The following is a 21557-nucleotide window of genomic DNA, read 5'->3' as shown; positions in this document are numbered from 1 at the left end:
GATTTTATCAAATGCTTTTTCAGCATCTATTGATATGATCATGTGGTTTTTATTCTTCATGTTGTTTATGTGGTGAAGCATATTTATTGTTTTGTGACATCGTGTCAAACTTGTATTCCTAGAATAAATCCCACTTGATCATGGTGTATGATCTTTTTGATGCATTGCTGTATTTGATTTGCTAATATTTTGCTGAGGATTTTAGCATCTATGTCCATCAGAGATATTAGCCTATAATTTTCTTTTTTTTTTTTTTTTTTTGTAGTGTCTTTATCTACTTTTGGAAATAGGACAATGCTGGCCTCATAAAATGAGTTTGGGAGCCTCCTTGCCTTCTCTTGAATGTTATGAATTAGTTTGAGAAGCAGAGGCTTTAGTTCTCCGAATGTTTGGTAAAATTCACCTGTGAAGCCATCTGGGCCAGAGCTTTTGTTTGTTGGGACTTTTTTGATTACACTTCTACTTCACTGGGTATAATCTGTCTATTCAGATTCTCTGATTCTTCCTGATTTAGTTTTGGAAGACTGTATATTTCTAGGAATTTATCCATTTCATCCAGGTTGTCCAGTTTGTTGGCATATAGTTGTTCATAATATTTTCTTACCATCCTTTGTATTTCTTTGGTGTTGGTTGTTATTTCTCCTCTTTCATTTCTGATCTTATTTATTTGGGTCCTTTCTCTTTTTTTCTTGATAAGTCAGGTCAAAGGTTTGTCAATTTTGTTTATCTTTTCAAAATACCAGCTCTTGGATTCATTGTTCTTTTGTATCATTTTTTTAGATGATTTCATTGATTTCTGCTCTGATCTTTATATTTTCTTCCTTCTACTCACTTTGAGTTTTGTCTGTTGTTCTTTTTCAATTTCCTTTAAGTGTGAAGTTAAGATTGTTTATTTGAGCTTTTTCAGTTTTTTTTTTTTTTTTTTTTAGGTAGGTCTATAATGGTATGAATTTCCCTCTTAGGATTACTTTTTCAGTGTCCCACAGATTTTGGATTGTTGTGTCCTCATTTTCATTTGTTTCAAGTTATCTTTTTATTTCTTTCTTGATCTCATCATTGACCCATTCATTGTTTAATAACATGTTATTTAGCTTCCACATATTTGTGTGTTTTTCAGCGTTCTTGTGATTGATTTCTTTTTTCATAGCATTGTGGTTAGAAAAGATGCTTGATATGATTTCAATCTCCTTAAATTTCTTGAGACTTATTTTGGGTCCTAACATGTGGTCTGTCATAGAAAACATTCCATGTACACTTGAAAAATATGTATAGTCTACTGCTTTGGTGTGAAATGCTCTGAAAATATCAATTAAATCCATTTGATCTACTGTGTTGTTTAAGCCCACTGTCTCCTTATTGATTTTCTGCCCAGAAGATCTATTCATTGAAGTCAAGGGGGTGTTAAAATTCCTGAATATGACTATATTTCTGTAGATCTCTTCCTTTATGCCAATCAAGATTTACTTTACATATTTGAGTGCTCCTATGTTGGGTGCATAAATGTTGACTAGGGTTATATTTTCCTGTTGCATTATTCCCTTTATCATTATGTAATGCTCTTCTTTTTGTCTTACAATAGCCTTGGTTTTAAAGTCTATTTTGTTGAATATAAGTACTGCTACCTCAGCTTTTTATTCCTTTCCATGTAAATGAAATACCTTTTTCCATCCTTTTATTTTAGTCTGTGTGTATCTTTCTATCTGAATTGAGTCTCTTGGAGGCAGCATATATATATGGGTCTTTTTTCCTTATCTATTCAGCTACCCTATGTTTTTTTTAAAGTATACCCCTTTAGTTCATGTCCATGGGTCATGCATATAAGTTCTTGGGCTTCACCCTTTCCTATATTATTCTTAACTTCCCCCTATTTTCTGCCAAACAATTATGCTTCTTAATCCCTGCACCATTTCCCCATTTCTTCTCCTTCCCCCTCCCAGCTGATAACCCTCCAAATGATCCCCATACCTATGATTCTATTCCTATTCTGGTTTGCTTAGTTGGATTTTGTTTCTATTTTTTAGATTCAGTTGTTGTCAGTTGCAAGTTTGTTGTCATTTTAATGTTCATAATTTTGATCTTTTTCTTAAGTAAGTCCCTTTGACATTTCATATAATAATAGCTTGATGATGATGAAATTCTTTAGCTTTACCTTGTTTGGGAAGTACTTTATCTGCCCTTCCATTCTAAATGATAGCTGTGCTGGACAGAGTAATCTTGGTTGTAGGGCCTTGCTTTTCATCACCTTGAATACTGCCTGCCAGTCCCTTCTTGCCAGCAATATTCCTTTTGAGAAATCAGCTGATAGTCTTATAGGCACCCCCTTTGTAGGAAACTTTCTGCTTTTCTCTTGCTGCTTTTAAGATTCTCTCTTTATCTTGAACCTTTGGCATTTTAATGATGATGTGTCTTGGTGTGGTCCTTTCTGGGTCTAGCTTGTTTGGGACTCTGTGCTTCCTGGACTTGTATGTCTATTTCCTTCCCCAAATTTGGAGAGTTTCCCTTCATTATTTTCTCACATAAGTTTTCAATTTCTTGCTCTTCCTCTTCTCCTTCTGGCACCCCTATGGTTTGGACGTTGGCACATTTAAAGTTGTCCCAGAGGTTTCTACACCTCTCCTAATTTTTTTCAATTCTTGTTTCCTCATTCTGTACTGGTTGACTATTTTTTCTTCCTTATGTTCCAAATCATTGATTTGAACCCTGGTTTCAGTCCCTTCAGCATTGGTTTTGTGTGGATTTTCCTTCATTTTATTTAGCATAGCCTTTATTTCTTCCCTTATGCATCTGCCATACATAATCATATCTGTCAAGCCTGTGGGCATCTTTATCACCAGTGTTTTGAACTCTACATCTGTTAGGTTGTCTATGTCCTCATTTGTTAGGTTGGCTATCTCCTTGTCACTTAGTTCTCCCACTGGAACCTTGATCCGTTCCCTCTTTTGGGCCATACTTCTCTGTCTCCTCATCTTGACAGGCTCCTGTTTGTTTGCCTCTGTGTCTTAGATAGAGCTGTTGCTCTTGTTTCATTGTAAGGGACAGAGCCTTAGGGATTCGTCAGTACAGGGCGACCTGTTTCACAATGTTATGGCACTGTTTGTGGGGGAGGGGTTTGAGAGGGGACAATGTCGCTTGTTCAGCACTCTCCCCCCTTCCAGGCACCTCTCCCACTTTGTATGGGACTGGCGCCTCTCTAGTTGTTGCCCTGGCCATTGTTCCCAGAGTGGGTAGTCTGAGGACATTCTAGGACCATGGGGGCCCTTTAAACAAGCGGACTCTGCTGAGAGACCAGCAGTTTCTTCCTCTGCCCCAACCCCCACTGGTCAGCACAGTCAAAAGCAATGAGGCTCTATTTTCCCTGGTGCTAGGACCATGAGCTGCTAGGTCTGGTCTGGTGACAGGAGCATGCCCCAGGTGTCCCTCCCTAGATTTTAAAACATGTGACTGCGCTTTCTGCTGGCCTGCCAGTGCTGCCACGGTGCTGCAGCCACCATACCGTGTCGTCTCTGCCTCGGCTCCACCCCTCCTCCCTGTCTGGATGAGTATTTCTTCTTTATATCTTTGTTTGTTGGACTTCCATGCAGCTCAATTTTCTGGAACTTCTGGTTGTCTCTAGTTTTGAGGTAGTTGTATTCCTTCTTAGTTGTGGAGGGAGATGCAGCGTGTCTGTCTAGGTCTTCATCTTGGCCAGAAGTGTACCCTATGTTTTTTGGTTGACGAGCATTTAAGCTGTTTACATTTAAAGTGATTATTGATAGGTACATATGTAGTGCCATTTTATTGTTAAGACAGTTTTCTTTTTTTTCTTTCTCTTTTTCTTCTCTTTTTAAAGCAGGCCCTTTAACATTTGTTTCAGTACTGGTTTGATATTAACAAACTCATTTGTCTTTTTCTTGTCTGGAAAGCTACTTATTCTTCCTTTAATTTTAAATGATAGCCTTGCTGGGTAAAATAGCCTTGGTTGTAGGTTTTTGCTTTTCATCACCTTGAATATTTCACACCACTCCCTGCTGGCCTGAAATGTTTCTGTTGAGTAATCAGCTGACAGTCTAATTGGCACTCACTTGTAGGTAACTACTTGCTTTTCCCTTGCAACTTTTAGGATTCTCTCCTTGTCTTTAAGCCTTGTCGTTTTAATTATGATGTGTCTTGGTGTAGGCCTCTTTGGGTTCAACTAATTTGGGACTCTCTGAATTTTCTGGATTTGTGTGTCTTTTTCCTTCACCAGATTAGGAAAGTTTTCAGTCATTATTTCTTCAGATAGGTTCTGGATCCCTTGCTTCCCCTCTTCTTCTGGTATTCCCGTAATGCAGATGTTGTTCTGCTTCATGTTGACCAAAATATTTCTTAAGCTCTCCTCATTTTTTAAAATTCTTTGTTCTTTCTGCTGCTCTGCATGGGCATTTTTTCTACCTTACCTTCCAAATCACTGACACAATCCTTTATTTCATCTAACCTACTGTTTATTCCTTCCAGTGTATTATTTATTTGAGATAGTACATTCTTTATTTCTGACTGGTTCTTTTTTATGGTTTCTATGTCCTTTTTCATGCTGGTGAATATCCCTATAATCATTCTCTATTTGATAAATTGCTTGCCTCAGTTTCATCTACTACTTCTTTGGAGAATACTCTTTTTCTTTCACTTGAGGTCTGTTTCTTTGTCTTCCCATTTTTGGCTGCTTCTTTGTATTTACCACCTTAATTCTTAAATTAATCAGCCATTAAACTGATCAGTTATTAAACTAATTAAGCTGTAATCAGCAGCCCAGCTGAAGCTCTGTAGGGTAGAGCAGAGTAATTCCTGTGGGCAGGGCTCTTGCTTCCCCTCAGGCTGATGCCACTTGGAGAAAAGTAATCTGCCTAAGAAAGATGGCTTCTGCAGTGTGGGGAATCATTCAGCACAGAGATCCTGGAGGCTGTTCCTTCGGTTCTCTTCCCAGAGCCACCAATCCCAGAATCTCCTCAAGTGTCACTAATCTACTCTTCCAGAGCCCAGGGTAAGTGGCTGCAAACAAAATTTTGTTTGTTGGCCCTTTAAGAGGCTCTGTGAGTCTCCTGCCATCTCTCTCTGGAAGTCAGAAACCCTGCTGCTTTTCACAAATGGATGCTGTCTGGGTTCCTTTCTGGCTCTGGTGCTATTGGCTAGGTAGCCCAGCTTGGGGTTTAGACCCCACACTTCTGAGAGAAACCCCCCAAGCCACTGAAATATACCTCCCTATCTTTAGCTACCACCCATGGGAACATGACCAGATGTCTCACATCTCTTCACTCCCTACAGTCATGTTGTGGTGGCTCTTTTCTGTTTGTCAGTGGGTATAATGCTTCTCTCCAGCTAGTGGATAGTTGGTTATTAAGGATGCTTTCTCTACAATCTCATTGTACTGTAGTTCCAAATTGGTCCTATGAGGAGGTTAGTGTAGCTTCCACTTAGTCCTCTGCCATTTTGGATTGTCTCTTTTTTTGTTTCAAAATGCATAGGTTAGCACTATAGTATTCTCCTTCTCTTACTGTTGTTACTATTTAATTTTGCTTTATTTTGTTCAGAGAACATGAAGTATGATTTCTGCTCTTTGGAATGTATGGAGGTTTTCCTATAGACTAATACACGATAAAATTTTGTAAATGTTCCATGGATCTTTGAAAATAATAAAAATTCTCTAGTTGAAGAATATGAAATTTAAAAATACTTAAAATGTAGAAATTATGTTATAGCAGGATTCTTAAATGTGTTTTAAAATTCTGTCTCCTGGATTTATTCATTTTTGTCAGTTGTATTAAAGTCTTCCACTATGATTACAGGTTGCTCATTTCTCTTTGTATTTTTATCACTTTTTTCTTTATATGTCATAACTTTTTTCTGCATACAATTTCATTATTGTATTTTTTGTCAAAATTTATGTATTTTTAGGGGGTAATGTCACATATCATAACAGCATAAAGTTATTTTTTTTTCCAGTCTGAAAGTCTGTGTTTTAAAGGAAGAATTTAAGCCATTCTCATTTGGTGTGAATACTTATATATCTGACTTAAATTTGAACACTTTTATGTTTTTTATTTATCATTTATTTAATTTTATTTATTTTATTTTTAGAGACAGGGAAAGGAGGAGAGAAAAAGAGGGAGATAAACATCAATGTATGGTTTCCTCTGACATGCCCCCAACCAGGAACCTGGCCCACAACCCAAGCCTGTGTCGTGCCCAGGAATTGAAAAGCAATCATTTGGTTTGCAGGCTGGTGCTCAATCTATTAAGCCACACCAGCCAGGGCTATTTATCATTCTTTTGTATTCAGTTTCTTTTTTGTTCCCTGCCTCTTGTTAAATTAACTTAGTTGTTCCATTTATTTTCTTCTTTTAAATGTTTATAAAGTTATGTATTTTCCTCTATTCTCCTTAGGGATTGCCTTGACATTTTAATACTCACTTTTAAATATTTATCCAGTCATGTGTCACTTAATGACAGGGGTACATTCTGAGAAATCTGTCATTGAGTAGGCTATTTTGTCATCTGAACATATTAGAGTGTATACTTACACAAACCTAAATGGCGTAGCCTACTACACATCCAGACAATATGGGATAGCCTATTGCTCCTAGACTACAAAACTATACAGCATGTAAGCAATTGTAACACAATGGCATTTGTGTGTCCAAACATAAAAAAGGTAGTCAAGAAATCCAAGATGGTGGAAAAGTAAGTGGAAGCTACACTAACCTCCTCCCAGGACTAGTCTGCATTTACAACTTAATTTTGGAGAAATCATCTGGAATAACCAACCGAACACTAGCTGGAGAGAAGTCTTATAACCATGAAGAGACAGAAAAGGCCACTACATCACAACGTGACCGGTAGGGAGTGCAGAGATGCGGAAGGGCTGGCTGGGCTCACACAGATGGCAGCTGAAGGGATTGAGAAACAGCTCAGCAGCAGGGGGTTCCCCCTGAGAAGGGCAGGATCTAGACCCCCAGGTGGGCTTCCCAACCTACAGCAACAGAGTGGAAAGTAAAACAGTATCCAGCTGTGAAAAGTGAAAAGCCACAGGGTTTCTTCCTAGCTGGAGAGAAACAGCTGGAGAAAAAGAGCTCTTAAGTGGATCACATACAAAGACATTTTGGCCCCCACTTACCCTGGGCTAAAGCAGAGGGAAGGCAGAGAGGACTAGAGATGCTTGGGGAGAGTTTGGTGTGGTGGCTTTGAGGGGAGAACAGGGGAAGCAGCCGACAGGGTCCCAGTGCTCACTCATCCCCAGTACTGCAGGCAAACCATTCCCCTCCGAGTGGCGTCAGCCTGAGGGGAAGCAAAAGCCTTGCCTACAAGAATTAAGCTGCCACACCCTCGGTCCTTAAGCCTGGCAGCTAATAACAGATTGAATAGATTAACGACTAAAGGAGACAGACAAAGGCAGTAGATCCCTGGAAGTCTCCAACACCCTGCCTAGGCCCAGACTGATACAGGATCTGACACCACCAGGGGCAGATCCAGGAAGTGCAGATCATTCTAAGAAACACCAACAAACAATAAGAGTCACAAAAATGGGGAGACAGAGAAACAACCCCCCATAGAAAGAAAAAAATAGAATCCCCAGAAAAAGTTCTAAATGAAATAGAGGGAAGCAAACTATCAGATATGGAATTCAGAACATGGATTATGGAGAAGCTCAATGAGCTCAGTGGAAACTACAAAGAATTCCAGAAAAACTACAAAGAACTTACTGAGAATTACACCAGCATGAAAAAAGACATAGAAGTTATCAATAAGAGCCAGGAGGAAATGAAGAATACGATCTCTGAATTGAGGAACACAGTAGAAGGAATTAAAAGCAGGCTAGAGGAAGCAGAAGATCGGATCAGTGAGCAGGAGGACAACGTAGACAAAAAGTCCCAGACAGTGCAACAAAATGAAAAAAGACTGAAAAGGTTCTAAGACAACTGCAGGACAACATGAAACATAATAATATCCATATCATAGGAATTCCAGAAGGAGAAGAAGAAGAGCAAGGGATAGAAAACCTCTCTGAAAAACTAATGACAGAAAACTTCCCTAACATGAGGAGAGAAAGAGTCATGCAAGTCCAGGAAGCACAGAGGGTCCCAATGAAGATGAACCCCAACAGGCCCACTTCAAGACACATCATAATTAAAATGGCAACATTCCAAGACAAAGAGAGAATCCTAAAAGCAGCAAGAGAGAAACAACTAATAACATACAATGGAGCTCCAATAAGGCTATCATCAGATTTCTCAGCAGAAACACTACAAGCCAGAAGGGAATGGCAAAATATATTCCAAGTAATGAAAAACAAAGGCCTACAACCAAGAATACTCTACCCAGCAAAGCTCTCATTCAAAATGAAAGGTGAAATAAGGAGTTTCCAAGACAAAAGAAGGCTAAAAGAATACATCTCCACCAAACCAGCATTGCAAGAGATGCTAAAGGGTCTGCTTTAAGCAGCACTATTTACAATAGCCAAATGCTGGAAACAACCTAAGTGTCAATCTGTAGATGAGTGGATCAAAAAACTGTGGTACTATGTAGCAGAAAGAAAGAAGGAACTTCTACCATTTGCAACAACATGGATGGAACTAGAGAGAATTATGCTTAGCGAAATAAGCCAGGCAACGAAAGAAAAATATCTTATGCTGTCTCCTATTATAGGAAACTAATGAACAACACAAACAAATGAGCAAAATTAAACCAGAGGTATATAAACAAGGAATAAACTAACAGTAACAAAGGAGGATATGGGAGGGAGAGAAGGGGGTAAGAAGGGGAAGGGTCTAGTCAAAGAACATGTATAAATGACCCATGAACATGGACAACTGGGTGGGGACTGAATGTGGGAGAAGGGGGGGCAGGGTGCGGGGAAGCAAGAGGGGAAAAAAGTGAGACAACTGTAATGGAAAAAAAATTTTTTAGTGGGGGAAAATATGAAAATATAAAGAATGGAAATGCAAGTTCAGTGAATATTAGAAGGACAAGGATTTTCCTTCACACTGTATATTTTTCTCCCTATCTGATCCCTCCAGAGTTTGGCATTCTAAAGAAGTAACTAATGACATAAGTTTCTTTGCATAAAACTAATAAGACAGTTGTTAATAGAGGTTGTTTTTACTAAGACTTTGACTGGAATGCCATGCCTAAAGGAGACATGCTTGGGCTCTGGTTGTAACCAAAAAGCCCCGAGGAACTTGGATTGACTTTTTTTTTTTATGTGTTTTATTGATTATAATATTACATCTGTCCCAATTTCCCTTCCCTCTGCTCCCCTCCACCTTGTGGCCCCCCTCCCTCCAGTTGTCCCCCCCTCTTAGACCATGTCCATTAGTTGTGCATATAGTTCTTCTCAACCTCTCTCCGTCCACTCCATTCCCTCCCACCATGATCCCCAATTCCTATATCATCTCCCTCCCTCTCCCCATACCCCCTCCCTGTTGACCTCCCCCCAATATGTTCCCCGTACCTATAGTTCTTTTTTCACTCTCGTTGCCTGTCTAGTTTGCCCTTGTTTCAATTCCCTAGCTTCTGTTGTTTCTTGTGATGCAGTTTTCATTTTAGATTTCATAGTTTTGATCCTCCTTTTTCTAAACCAGTCCCTTTAACATCTCATATAACAGTGGTTTGGATCTAATGAACTCTTTCAGTTTTATTTTGTCCTGGAAACACTTTCTCTGTCCTTCTATTCTGAATGACAATTTCGCTGGATAGAGTATTCGTGGTTGTAGGTTTTGGATTTTCATTACTTTGAATATTTCTTGCCGGTCCCTTCTTGCCTGCAGGGTCTCCCTTGAGAAGTCAGCTGATAGTCTAATTGGGACCCCTTTGTACATGATTCTTTTCTTCTCTCTTGCTGCTTTTGAGATTCTCTCTTTATCTTTAATTTTTGACATCTTGATTATAATGTGTCTTGGAGTGGTTCTCCCTGGGTCCAGTTTTTTTGGAATTCTCTGTGCTTCCTGGACCTGTAAGTCTATTTCCTTCCCCAAGTTTGGGAAGTTCTCCTTTATTATATTTTCACTCAATTTTTCAAGTTCTAGTTCGTCTTCTTCATTCTCTGGCAAGCCAATGATTCTTATGTTGGGCCTTTTATAGCTGTCCCAGAGGTTTCTGATCCTCTCATCGTTGCTTCCCGTTCCTTCTCTGTATTCTGGTTTGTTGAAATGAACTCTGGATTTTTTTTCCTCACAATCTGTCTCGTATGTGGTTTTGTTCCTTTCGTTATGAGTGTTTTTCGCTTCTTTCTCATCTTTTTCCAGATCTTTTGTTAATTCTGTAAGCCACCTGATAACAATGGCCCTGAACTGAGCCTCTGACAGGTTTCTTATTTGTTCATCTGTCAGATTCCTCATCTGTTGCCTGGTGAGCTGCGCCACCGGGATTTCTATAGTTGTCTGCCTCATTTTGACAGATGCGTTTTGTTTTCTTGGGCCGGCAATAGGGGGCAGTGCCTGTGTACTCGTCACGACCCAGCGGCCGGCGCCTTTCCGCAACCTTTCTCGCTGCGCCGTGGTGCTTTGTCATCACAACCCAGCGACCAGCGCCTGTCCGCAACCTATTTCGCAGCCCTGTGTCGCTTTCTGTGGGGGCGGGGGTCCAAGATGGATTCACACAGTTATTCCGCTAGGAGACCGGGATCCGTCCTCCCGCCCCCCTGGGCATCACTGTTCAAGGCGATGTGGTGGCTGCCTTCCCCAGCGTTGGGGTCGCGAGCTGCCGGGGTTTGACTGCCGCTGGGATTGTTCTCCCTGCCGCTGCCCCAGGTGCGACCGCAAACAGCACCGCCCCCTTTCGCTCTTACCTGCCCAAAGAGCGCCGCTGGTTTATAACATCATGCGTTGGGCTTCCGTGTAGCTTTATTTTCTGGAATTTCTAGTTACCTTTTGTTTTGAAGTAGTTGTATTCCACTCTAGTTGTAGAGGGAGACCGAGCGTGTCCATCTAAGCCTCCATCTTGGCCGGAAGCCCTGGATTGACTTTCAAAGGTAATAAAAGCCCACGACATAAAACGCCTGATACCTTGGTTGGATGTGCAGTCCGTGGCAATCTTTCCAGGGAAGGAATGTTGTTTTCCTGAAAGATGACTAGAAGGAACCTTAAGGCACAATGGAAAACCAGAAGGACTTGGAAAAGACAGGTGTTTACAGGCAAGGCTGAATGCCAGGTATGTGGTTCTGCTTCTGGGCAATGAAGGGCAGACTGAAGGTCATCCTAAATGTTCCTTGAGTAAGTTCCAGCAAAGCAGGAATAAAGATCATAAGTGATCATTTTCTGCTCTTGTTGTGTTTATGCAAATGAACAGGGTAAATTAAAAATGGACTTAATGCAGTCTCTTTAATGACAAGGAGGGTAATCTTAGGGAGAAAAATCATGATTCAAGGAAAATCACAATGCTCAGTGGTAGACTATAAAGTAGTGCAGCTAACCATCTTTAAGGTTCCTTTTCATTTAAAATTTGTTTTCATTTGAAAGTTAAACTATGTGGTATTATCAAAGATGTTTAATTTACAGGCAAGAAGAATGTCAAATGCCTTGCAACTGGATGTCTTTCCAATAGGACAGTCTTACAGATTTAGAGACTCGTATGTGGATTACGTTACATAAATTAACATGCGTTTTCTGTTTTCAAAGGGTATAAGCCTATGATCTCATTACCTGAGTGATTGTCTGTATGTATAGGCCTCACTTAATTCTGTCTGCATCGCTGCCTCCTGAGACTCAATGGTTTGGCTGAATTAAGTGGCTGGGTTGGTGAAGTATGGGGTGGTCTGTGGGTTTCACTTTAAAACTGGTTCCTCTTTTCTGTCCTAATGGCTTGGACAGAAACAGCCCAGAGGTCTGAAAGGGGGGAAACCTAAAATATTTCCCTCAGCCCAAACTAAGTATAATGGGCAAAAGGGTTTTGGACAGGTGAGATGTACCTGGTACACCTTCCTCCAAAGAAACCCTTCTTTTCCCTAATGTGGAACATTGAAAAATTAATCCCTGCCTTTTGTCATCTAGTGGTTATGGATTGAATGATGTCTTTGAACCCTGTTGCCAAATCTGTTGCCCATAGAATACAACAAGGATGCCAGCCTGTTAAATCAAGCATGCCATGGTCTGGGGACAGCCAACTGACATTGAGTCTACACGATCCTTCCCCATGTGGGAAGGCCACCCTCCCCTCCACATCCCCCACTCTAATTAGGGATTTCTGTACCCAAGGGTACGTAGGACGACGACCATGCCCAGCTTGAAGCAGCTAGAGGAGCTGGAGACCTTCGCCCATTGTTCTTTATAAGATTATAAAGAGTCTCAAGTCTGAGAGGGAGGGACTGTTATTTTTTATTGTTAAAATAATTAATTAATTAATTAATTTTAAAAAAGTAGAATAATATATGAAAGGGTGAGGCAGGAGAGCTTGTATGTACGACCCATGGACATGGACTTCGGCGGGGGGGATTGTTGGGGGAGGAGGGTGCTAGGCAGAGGGGAGCAAAGGGGAAAAAATTGGAACGATTGTAACAATATAATCGATAAAATATACTTTAAAAAAAACTGCTGTGGGTCTATGTGAGAAACCTTTCATTATGGTATAATGAACAGAGTCATTGGAGTGATGAAAAATTGGCAGCTATCTAGAAAAATAAAGTCCTTTCTTCCAAGGGGAAAAAAAAAGGTACAGTCAAAATGTGATATAAAAGATAACAAATGATACACTTATGTAGGTCACCTACCATAAATGGAGCTTATAGGACTGGAAGTTGCTCTGGGTGAGTCAGTGAGTGAATGGTGAGTGAATGTACAACAGTTTGTTATAGACAGCCAGAGGGGTGGGGTGGCAGCTGAGAGCAAAAAACTGACTACAGTATAAGAACTATGTATTGAATTCTAGTTTAAGGATCTTTGCACTACTCCATCATATGTCAAACACCAGGAATAAGCACTTCTTATGGCTAGCTAAGAGTGATGAAAAGCAAATAAAGGTACAGACTTTTGGGTAAAAAGAGCTAACGTCCATCAGCAGGAGCTAAAAGGGATCACTAAAGGCTATATTTTCTTATATTGCTGTAACCTAGCAATATTGTTTTCATGTGATTTGGACTGGCTCATAGGCAAACTTTTGGTCCACTATTTGGCAGAATCCAAAAAGAGCATGTGTTTTAGGGGAACCAAAAAGAGATAAAAAAATGTAAGGACTTGGACAAAAACCAGTAACCATAATGACATCTCTTCATGTGGCCATACTCTCCTCAGATTTTTTGAAAAACAAAAGAATGGTGTCTTATAGGACAATAAAATAATGCCATAAAGTACCATAAAAGTATAAATACCAAAGTAAATTGAAGTTCAAGTTAAATTTCACATTTACTGAAAGCCTAAACAAACTTCTTGATAATTAGTTTCTAAAATGTATAAGTCTGCTGTTAGATATGTGTACATAAATTATAATAAAAAATGCTGGCATGAAATCTGATTCAAAGTGCTTTTTAGCAATGTATGAAATGATGCATGCTGAGGAGATGCAGGTATATTTAATTGGATATAATTAAAATAATGATGTATGTTAAAAATAATGATATGTTAAAATTTTAACTGTAAGTGTCTGAAGAACTTATAATAGAAGTCAAAGCAGTAACTACCTTTTGATTGCCTGATTATTCACAAAGCAAATACCTTTCATTTAACAAGTAATGCAGTAATGCTGTAACAATGTCACACAGGAGGGATGCAGGAAGCCCCACTGACACTGAAGACGTGGGCCTTGGCTCCTCTAACTTCAGAGTGTGTTTCACCCTCCAAGTCTCTTCTCATGCAAATTCCCTTCAGCAAAAGAACATGGGGCGGGGGGTTGGGGTGAGGGTGGATAGGTAAAATGTTGACAATTAGTGAAGCTGGGTAATGGGTACATGAGGTTCAGTGTATTTTTCCTCCCTAATTCTGTGTATGTTTGAAATGTTCTTTTAGTAACGAAAAAACAGAAGTCTCTGTGTTAGACTATAGGTTCTATGATGTTTGGTAACTTTGATTCCTCTCTATGTAATGGACATAATCTATTAAGATGTCAGTACATGAAATTCCTTTCAAATTTCTACCAGAAATTTCTTTTGGATAAGTGGACAAATAGCAGATAAATGTGCATTTATAACTCAGCCCTGGTTAGGCAAGACCCCCTGAAAAGATTGTATTTTATCTCTGCTGTCACCTACCATGCGTGACCTAAGTTATTATTTGGTTCTTTTCCTTGTTGTTCACCATACTTCCTGCTTCACCTTGAATCTATAAGTCACATTTGCTTCATCCATGTCCCAGGATTTCTCAGATGAGCAGCTGATGAGCACCCTACATCCCAGACATCTCATTATGTTCTGTCCTCTGCTGCCCTGCTGTGACCTCAAACTGAGCTCAATTCAACTCCCTGCAGGGTTGTATGGGAAATCAGTGTCCTTGAACCCTAAACTCTATAATTCAAGATCTTGCAAGAGGGAAATGGCTTGGTTGATTTCTTTTATTTCTGCTTAATATGACTAAGCTTCTGCACTCAAAGGGGGAAACTAAAGTTACGGTGCATTTATAACATTTCTTAAAGATTAAAACCACTTTATACATGCTCTCTCTATTCCCTCTCTTACTTTTTGTGTTTAATAATTTACAAATTATAGCCATGTTTTCAGTATTTTGAAATAGGTACTCTGTAATTTTTAAAAATCATCCTCAAAAATATTTTAATTCTTCTAGCAGTTAATAGCCTCACAGCTTCACAACTTCATCTTAAAAGTGACCTTAAAGAAGGGTGTATCTTCTTTGCAAAAACACATGTGAAATATCCAGAAAACAACATGCACTAGGGAAAAAGGTCAACAAACTTTTAGGCATTATTTGTCTTATAGCCATTCAATTTCAACTTGTATGGACTATGATACAAAGATTTTGATTATCTACTGGCAGCAATCCAGTTCATAAATTGTACCTGCCTTCTATTATTCCTATTTTTGTTCTGTCCATGTTTTTATTACTTTATTGGTCAGTACAGTATCAACTTTAGTAGAAACAAGGAAAGGAAATAAAAATAGAAAAATGGAAGCTCATCTACTGTACCCGTTTTAGCCTCTATCCAATAAGATTGTTTGGAGGGAAACCTAAAACCATTGGCCAAAATGACATCTCTGGAGTTTGAAGAACTGTGCAATTACTCTTTTCCCAGTGCTAAAAGCAATGAGAGTACTGTTTTTATACCCCAACTTTAGCAAGATAACCATGAAATCCAGTTCTCAAATAGTGTGACTGTATTTTTGTTAAGATTTTCCAGTTAACATGGTTTATTTAAACAAGTACGCAATGAGTATCCAGGACCCAGCTGGATGCCTTAAAAACTACAGTCTATATCCCACGAGAGTGTTTGCATTTGAATTCTCACGTGTTATCTCCCAAAGGGCAGTTGAAAATTAATTAATCAAAAACTTAACATTTTAAAGAGAATTACAAAAAATAAAGATAAAATTTTAAAGGATAGTTGTCTTCTTTCAGCAAGTTTTAACATTGTCAAGTTAGTTTTCTTAACTTTTCTCCCTGTTCCCTCTCACTTCCTTATCACTCACCCACAATCTCTGGCCCAAATCTCCACCACCAGATTGTACACGGCAGAGAATGGGGAAAAACATGGAGAACAAGGGAGGGTGAGGAGGGGTAAAAAGAGCCAACAGAAACTTTTACTAAGGCCAGCCAGGGTTTGGAGATTATGACACAAGTTAAACAAACAGCAGCTAAATTATTTATTTTTGCAGTTAGTGGAATTTTCTTCTTCAATGTCTAGACACAGGATCCAAACTTTAGAAAGTCACAGTTTTCCCAAGACTTGAAAGAAAGATAGCCTTGATCATGCACATATTCTTGGAATGCTTGCAGGTTACATCTGATGTTCTTCCACCGGATGAGTTTACAGGCCAAAATGCAATCAAGTTTAGGAGCTCCTGCCTTCAGTTACAACTGCAAATAGGGTACAATAGTCCCTCTCTATATTGCGGTTCACTTATTGCAGCCTTGCTGTATCATGGGATTTTTTAAAATATTATATTTAATTATTTATCGCAGATTTTTCACTATATCACGGGATTTTGCGGTACTGTATATGTATGTTGTTAAAGTTACGTAGGTTTAAGAGTGTAGAATATGTTTAAGAGCATAAATAGTGTTTATAAAAGTGTGGAAAAGGTTAATATGGGACTGGAAATGGTTTATAACTGTGTGGAAAGGGTTTATAAAGCCTTAAAATATATATATAAATACTAAAATAAATGTAAGGTTCCTACTTCGCGCGTTTTCATCTATCGCGGGGGCGGGGGGGACTAGAACGTAATACACCCGATAAGTGAGGGAATACCGTAAATAAAGATTTCCAAATTATATCTTCAACCTGCCAATACATCCTCTCCTACTCATCTCTCCCACTGACCTAACTTTGAGATTCAAATAATTGTTCCATGCTCACTAAGGTATTGAAATACAAGTTTTTAAAAAATCTCTTAAAGACAAGAAAAGGTAAGCAGGGGTCACAGTATGTTAGGTGTTACATGCAAAGAAATATGACTTTCCCTTTAGGGGAGCTATGATAAGTTTTTAAGCAAGATAAAGATTAGACCATGTTTATTTTTAAAAGGTAGTTCTGAAGATGCCATTTTCTTCTGAAATAGTGTATCGATTTAACACAATCAACAAAATCTCAAGTGTGTTTTGAGGGAGAACTTGATATAACGATGCTAAATACTATTTTAAAATGAAATTTGAGGGAAAAAGTAAGTCTCTGCCCCCCAAAAATATATATAAGTAAATGAATAAGGAGCGAAGATGGGGAATTGGCCTAAATATTAAAACCTGTTAGAAAGCTACTAGATTTGAGACAGGGCATTTTTGCTAAAATTTGTAGCCATATTGATGGAATAGAACAGAAAGCTTAGAAATAGAATTTAGTGTATGACAGCGTGTAAGTACCTGAAATTATTGGGGAAAGAATGGATTAAACTGTAAATAATATCAGAAAACTGCCCAACCAGTTTAGGAAAAATAAACTTCAGACCTCATGCCAAAAAATTTCCAATTAAAAACAAATATAAGTCATGAAACCACAAAAATATTACAATAAATTAGGTTCTCTGCTCCTCCTGTCCGACAGACAGCTGCGTCTTCCTGTGCAGTGCCAGCCTCAACTCTGTGACATGATGGTGAAGGTCAGAGTGAACAGATTTGGCCATATTGACTGCCTGGTCACCAGGGCTGCTTTTTTACTTTGGCAGTGTGGATATTGTCACCATCAATGATCCCTTCATTGACCTCAAGTACATGGTCTACATATTCCAGTATGATTCTACTCATGGCAAGTTCAAAGACACAGTGAAGGCTGAGGACAGGAAGCTCATGATCAATGGGAAGTTCATTGCCATCTTCCAAGAATGAGATCCTGCAAACATCAAATGGGATGATGCTTGAACTGAATGTGTTGTGAAGTCCACTGGTGTCTTTACTACCAGGGAGAACACTGGGGTTCATCTGAAAGGTGGAGCCAAGAGGTTCATCATCTCTGTCTCTTCTGTGGATGCCTCCGTGTTTGTAATGGATGTGAACCATGACAAGTATGACAACTCCCTCAAGGTTGTCAGCAATGCCTCCTGCACCACGAACTGCATGGCTCCCCTGGCCAAAGGCATCCATGACAACTTCAGTGTCATGGAGGGACTCATGACCATAATCCATGCCATCACTGCCACCCAGAAGACTGTGGACGGCCCCTCTGGGAAGTTGTAGCATGATGGTTGGGGCTTCCCAGAACAACATCCCTGCTTCTACTGGTGCTGCCAAGGCTGTGGGCAAGGTCATCCCTGAGCTGAAAGGGAAGCTCACTGGCATGCCTTCCATGCCCTACCCGTAATGTGTCGGTTGTGGATCTGACCTGCTGCCTGGAGAAATCTGCCAAAAATGATGACATCAAGAACGTAGTGAAGCAGGCATCAGAGGGCCCCATCAAGGACATCCTGGGCAAAACTGAGGACCAGGTGTCTCCTGCAACTTTAACAGAGACAACCACTCTTCCACCTTCCATGCTGAGGCTGACATTGCCCTCAATGACCACTTTGTAAAGCTCATCTCCTGTTATGACAATGAATTTGGCTACAGCAACAGGAGGGAGGACCTTATGGTCCACACAGCCTCCAAGGAATAATAGCCCCCTGGACCATCAGCCCCAGAGACAGGAAGAGAGGCCCTCAGCTGCTAGGGAGTCCCTGCCCCAAATTGATCCCCAACACACTGAGAATCTCCTGACCTACAGTTTCCATTATAGACCCTGTGAGAGGAGAGGGGCTTAGGGAGCCCTACGTTGTCATGCACCATCAGTAAAGTTCACTGTACACCCCCCAAAAAGAAATTATATGCGATCAAAAGTTCCATTTCAAGTAAATGTTTCCTAAAGAAGTTAGAAAGTGATATAAGTAGATAAATATAGAACAATGTTAAATATAATATCATTCATAAAAGCAAAATAACCTGGTCGGCTTTCAGAAAAAATATTATTTAAGTAAATTGTAGTACATCCATACAATTGGATAATATAAGCCACCAAAAATGATATAGCTGTGTGCTATTTCATTTACAAAAATACTCACAACATATTAAATAAAAAGGCAGATCAGCAAACAGAATTATGTTATAATCTAATTTGTGTATATGTGTGTATAACCATAGAAGAAATCCAAGAAAGATACACACTGGCTTTTATATTGGTGATAAGATTTGTCCATTTAACAATAAAGTATTTGCTTTTGTAGTAGAGATAAAACTTGGAAGAGTACATTTTGAAAAAGATTAGCTCTGAGAATAGTTTGAAATGGGCTGGTGTAAGAAACACTAATGATGAGTCAGGAGGTTGCTGCAAAAGTCCAGCTGATAGCAGATAAGAACCTAAAGATAGACGAGGGCAACAAAGCTGCATCTGAGACATATCTGGATGGTGGGAGCAGCAGGACTTGGTGATCAGCTGGGCTTTTGTTACTCAGTTGCCCTTTAGAATGCCTATAACCTAAGAAAATCAATGGGTCATTAATAAAGAAGGATACCACTGCATGGTAGGGTAGGTTGGCAAGTCAGTAGATCTACCTTTAGACATAAGTTGCAGGACATTATGGAAGAGCTATCCAGCAGGCAATTGAAAATAAGAGACTGGAACATGAGACATGGAGTTAATTAGTGGAAACCATCATCATGGCTTGTAAAAGCACTGCAATTCGTCAGGGAAAATGACCACTGAGTCCACACTGCTCCTAGAGCTGTTATCCCACTGGACTACATTTCCCAAATTACACGGAATTCCATTTCCTGAAATCCTAATCATCTAAATCTTCTGTATTATTAGGATTCCCACTCTATCATAGTCTTAATTAAGAAACTGTTAGTGCCTGCTTTAAATCTCTCTTTGGCTTCTTATTTCATTTAAAACAAAATACAAATTCTTGGCCAGAATTTACTCACCCTATATGATCTGCACTGATACTCTCTCTTACAGCTTTTCTCACTATAATCTTGCCATTCTGGCCTTCTTTCTGATCCTTGAACACAGTTTTGTTTTGTTTTTTCATCTTAGGGCTTTGCATGTGCTCTTTACTTTGTGAGGAAGGCTTTTGTTCGGCTTGTTTCATGACTGGCCCCCTTTTTATCTTTCAAACCTCAACTCAAATGTCTCCCTCTTCAAGAGGCATCCCCTGACCCCCATTTCTAAAGAATTATTCATTACCTTCACAGAACTTACGTCTATTCAACATTATTTCGTTACTTGTTTATGTTAATCTTTCCTTCTAGAATGTAAGCTTCATAAGACAATTCATATAAATCCAACACCTATAACAGAGTCCAACATACAGCAGGCATTCAAATATTTGTGAAATGATACAATGTAGAATGAATGAAGAACTGAGGCATTTATAGTCAGTAGTACTATATTTGCAATCAGAAGACCCAAATGCAATACAACCTTAGCTAAGTGAACCTCAATCTCCATATCTCTAAAATGTGGCCAAAAACGTCTAGCCTGCCTATGTATTTGGGTTTTTGTGAGACTTTATTCATTCACCAAATGTTTTTCCCAAGTACCTTCTATGTGCTAGGCACTGTGTTAGCTGCTGTGGTCACAGCCATGAACAGTTTAGTAACCGAGACAGCCATTTAAAGACATAATAAGAAATGATAAGACTATTAATAAAAAATAAAAAATAAAAAGAAGCACAGGATGCCATAAGAGCACATAGGAGAGCTACCAAGTCCATCCTCAGGGACTCATGTAAAGGTGATCAACAACAGAAATCAACCTGGCGACTTCTGGCCAAAATGGAGGCCTAGACTGACATGCTCCATCTCCTTCCACAATAAGAAGGAATACAACTACAACAAAACCAGAAATAACCAGAAGTTCCAGAAAATAAAGCTACATGGAAGTCCAACGTATGAAGTTATAAAGAAGTGGTGCTGGTCCAAACGGGTAGGATGGGAAAAGCCAGGGCAGAGAGGTCAAACTGTGCTGACAGTGGCAGCTGCAGTGACAGCGGCAGGACAGCGGCAGGACAGCGGCAAGCACAGACACCCATTTTTGAGGGGAGGTGAGAAGCACCTCAGCAGCACCCCCACCTGCAGACCAAACCTGTCAGCTCACGATTCCAATGCCAGGGAAGGCAGACTCCCATTGCCTTAGTCTGTGAGGGCCAGACGACGTAGGGATGGAGGAGGAGGTTCCTGGTCTCTCAGCAGAGAGTGAAGGGCAGGAATCCATGTTGGACCCCCACCTTCACAGAAAATGCCACAGCAGGGTCAGAGGGTCGCCAGGTTGTGATGAGTGCACAGGGCTCTGCCTCCTATAGCGTAGGAGGTGTGACAGCCCTCCCCAGGAAGCAAAGGTAAACACAAAACTGTCAGGTTGGCAGGGATCATGATAGAGATTCCGGTGACACAGCTGACCAGAGAGCAAATATCTAATCTAACGGCTCAGCAGATAGGAAATCTTTCTGAGGCACAGTTCAGAGCTTTGGTTATACGAATGCTTACAGACATAACAGCAGCTCTCAAACAAGACAGGGAAGGAATGAAGGCCAGTCCTGCTGAAATGAATGAAAACACATACAAAACTAGTGATGAGGGAAAGAAAACCAGGGATCAAATCAACAAATCGGAATATAGGGAAGGAATAAACAGTCAACCAGTGCAGAAAGAGGAAATGAAAAGTGAGGAAAATGAGGAGAGGCTCAGAAACCTATGGGACAGCTATAAGCAACCAACATTCGAATCATAGGGTTGCCAGAAGGTGAAGAAGAACTAGAAATTGAAAAGTTATGTGAAAAAATAATGAAGCAGAACTTCCCTAACTTGGGGAGGGAAATAGACTTACAGGTCCAGGAAGCACAGAGAGTTCCAGAAAAAACTGGACCCAGGAAGAACCACACCAAGACACATTATAATCAAAATGTCAAAAATTAAGGATAAAGAGAGAATCTTAAAAGCAGCAACAGTGAAGAAGAGAATTACATACAAAGTGGTGCCAATAAGACT

At 39.8% G+C, this 21557-nt stretch overlaps 1 pseudogene; it reads left to right on the top strand.

The window, feature by feature from the left end:
- Positions 1 to 17654: 17654 nt before the first annotated feature.
- Positions 17655 to 18189, top strand: LOC150013226 (glyceraldehyde-3-phosphate dehydrogenase pseudogene; annotated as a pseudogene).
- The last annotated feature ends 3368 nt before the right edge of the window (positions 18190 to 21557 follow it).

Source organism: Furipterus horrens, unplaced genomic scaffold, assembly GCF_987537825.1.
Source record: "Furipterus horrens unplaced genomic scaffold, mFurHor1.1.pri manual_scaffold_4, whole genome shotgun sequence".
Taxonomy (NCBI): domain Eukaryota; kingdom Metazoa; phylum Chordata; class Mammalia; order Chiroptera; family Furipteridae; genus Furipterus; species Furipterus horrens.
Note: the sequence above shows the minus strand (reverse complement) of the source record. Positions and strands in the feature narration are given on the sequence as shown.